Raw genomic sequence first — 3,501 nt, forward strand, 5'->3', positions numbered from 1 at the left:
AGGCCTCCAGTCTGAAAAACAACCCTCCACCACCACCCTCTGTCTTCTACCTTTGAGCCAGTTCTATATCCAAATGGCTAGTTCTCTCTGTATTCCATGAGATCTGACCTTGCTAATCAGTCTCCCATGGGGAACCTTGTCGAACGCCTTACTGTAGTCCATATAGATCACATCTACCGCTCTGCCCTCATCAATCCTGTTTGTTACTTCTTCAAAAAACTCAATTGAGCTTGTGAGACATGATTTCCCACGCACAAAGCCGTGTTGACTATCCCGAATCAGTCCTTGCCTTTCCAAATACATGTACACCCTGTCCCTCAGGATTCCCTCCAACAACTTGCCCACCACCAACGTCAGACTCACGAATTGGTCCAAAGGGTCTGTTTCCATGCTGTACATCTCTATGACTACTCATTAAGCTTGGCTCACCCATGTCCCTAGAGGAATGCCGTTGGTGAGGAGGGACTAGCACTTGTCACACAGTCAGTGGCTGGCCCAAAGCTAGCAGGCAGGGGAATAGCGCATGGAGTGCCAATTGGGTTCCAACCCCAGAGGGCACATTTCTGAGCCTGATGTCATTCTGAACTGACACACAAAGTAATGCTGCTGTGTGAGCACTGGAGGCATTCAAGAGCCAGCACCATCGAGCAGAATTGTTACGGCTCCAAAAGAGGCCATTCGGCCCACTCTGCCTGCATGCCAGCTGTCTTGGAAGAGAGACAACGATGTCTCACACCTCCTTGGCTGTCTATGGTTCATTGCCAGTTATTTTTCAACAGCACGCCCAGTTACCAATAGTCCTAGGCAGCGTTGTGACACTTGGAGGGGTATTCTGTCTGGTGCTAGAGATGCTGTTGCCTCCATTACCCAGGGTGGATGCATCATGTTGGAACATCAGCCAAACAGTTAAATCGTATGGCACATTAAATCGAAGCTAAAACATTGCAGGTGCTGGAAACCTGAAATGAAATTAAGTTAAAATCTTAATGTGACCACCACCCCTTGATTTTCAGTGGTGTTACCATCACTGAATCCCTCACTATCAACACCTTGGGGATTACCATTAACCAGAAACTGAACTGGACTCACCAGATAAATGTAGTGGCTACAAGAACAGGTCAGAGGCTGGGAATCCTGCAGTGAGTAACTCCCCTCCTGACTCCCCAAAGCCTGTCCCACCATCTCTAACTCACAAGTCAGGAGTGTGATGGAATACTCCCCACTTGCCCCTGGATGGGGGCAGCTCCAACAACACTCAAGAAGCTCGACACCATCCAGGACAAAGCAGCCGCTTGATTGGCCCCACATCGGCAAACATCCACTCCCTCCCCCCACCGACGCTCAGTAGCAGCAGTGTGTACCATCTACAAGATGCACTGCAGGAATTCACCAAAGATCCTCAGACAGCACCTTCCAAACCCACCACCACTTCCATCTAGAAGGACAAGGGCAGCAGATACATGGGAACACCACCCCCTGCAAGTTCCCCTCCGAGCCCCTCACCATCCTGACTTGGAAATATATCACCACTCCTTCATCGTCACTGGGTCAAAATCCTGGAATTCCCTCCCTCAGGGCATTGTGGGTCAACCCACAGCACGTGGACTTTTTGTTAAAAATTCATTCATAGGATGAGGGCATTGCTGGCCAGGCCAGCATTTATTGCCTGTCCCTAATTGCCCAGAGGGCAGTTAAGAGTCAACCACATTGGCTGTGGGTCTGGAGTCACGTGTAGGCCAGACCAGGTAAGGATAACAGTTTCCTTCCCTGAAGGACATTAGTGAACCAGGTGGGGTTTTCTGACAATGGATCCATGGTCACCAGTTGACTCTTAGTTCCAGATTTGTTTTATTACATTTAAATTCGACCATTGTAGGATTCAAGCCTGCATCTCCAGAACATTAACTAGGTCAACAGTCCAATGAAAATACCACTGGGCCCATCACCTTCCCCCTAAGCTGTTACCTTCCTACTGCAGCGGTTCAAGACTGATGTGGAGGAGCTGGTGTTGGACTGGGGTGGACAAAGTTAAAAATCACAAAACACCAGGTGATAGTCCAACAGGTTTATTGGGAAACACTAGCTTTCAGAGCGCCGTTCCTTCATCAGGTAAGTAGTGGGGCTAGAAGCACTTTAACTTGGTTCAAGAAGGCAGTTCACCACCACCTTCTCAAGGGGCAGTTAGCAATGGGCCACATGCCTTTCAAAGCAGAAATACTGCAGGTTCTGGAAATCTGAGGGAGACACCGAGAAGGCTGGAGAAACTCAGCATCAGTGGAGAGAAAGCAAACAGTTCCAGGATAGGATGACTATTTCCAAACTCTGAGCTGTCGCTATGTAAGGGCCGGTGGGGTGGAAAGGACTGGTTTTCACAGTGAGTCAGCACCTGTGACACCCCTCTGCGCCCTCCCCCCCCTACTAATGACCTACCCAAGGCACAACGATGCCAAGCAAAGGGAACCATCCACCCTAACCTGCACAACCCTGGACACTATGGGACAATTTAGCATGTCCAATCCATCCTAACCTGCACATCCTGGGACACTATGGGACAATTTAGCATGGCCAATCCACCCTAACCTGCACATTCCTGGGCACTATGGGACAATTTAGCATGGCCAATCCACCCTATCCTGCACATCCCTGGGCACTATGGGACAATTTAGCATGGCCAATCCCACCCTACCTGCACATCACTGGACACTATGGGACAATTTAGCATGGCCAACCAACCCTAACCTGCACATCCCTGGGCACTATGGGACAATTGAGCATGGCCAATCCACCCTAACCTGCACATCCCTGGGCACTATGGGACAATTGAGCATGGCCAATCCACCCTAACCTGCACATCCCTGGGCACTATGGGACAATTGAGCATGGCCAATCCACCCTAACCTGCACATCCCTGGGCACTATGGGACAATTTAGCATGGCCAATCCACCCTAACCTGCACATCCCTGGGCACTATGGGACAATTTAGCATGGCCAATCCACCCTAACCTGCACATCCCTGGGCACTATGGGACAATTTAGCATGGCCAATCCACCCTAACCTGCACATCCCTGGGCACTATGGGACAATTTAGCATGGCCAATCCACCCTAACCTGCACATCCCTGGGCACTATGGGACAATTTAGCATGGCCAATCCACCCTAACCTGCACATCCCTGGGCACTATGGGACAATTTAGCATGGCCAATCCACCCTAACCTGCACATCCCTGGGCACTATGGGACAATTTAGCATGGCCAATCCACCCTAACCTGCACATCCCTGGGCACTATGGGACAATTTAGCATGGCCAATCCACCCTAACCTGCACATCCCTGGGCACTATGGGACAATTTAGCATGGCCAATCCACCCTAACCTGCACATCCCTGGGCACTATGGGACAATTTAGCATGGCCAATCAACCCTAACCTGCACATCCCTGGGCGCGACGGGACAATTTAGCACGGCCAATCCACACTAACCTGCACATCCCTGGGCACTA

The sequence above is a fragment of the Chiloscyllium plagiosum genome, chromosome 43 (genome assembly GCF_004010195.1).
Source record: "Chiloscyllium plagiosum isolate BGI_BamShark_2017 chromosome 43, ASM401019v2, whole genome shotgun sequence".
NCBI lineage: Eukaryota > Metazoa > Chordata > Chondrichthyes > Orectolobiformes > Hemiscylliidae > Chiloscyllium > Chiloscyllium plagiosum.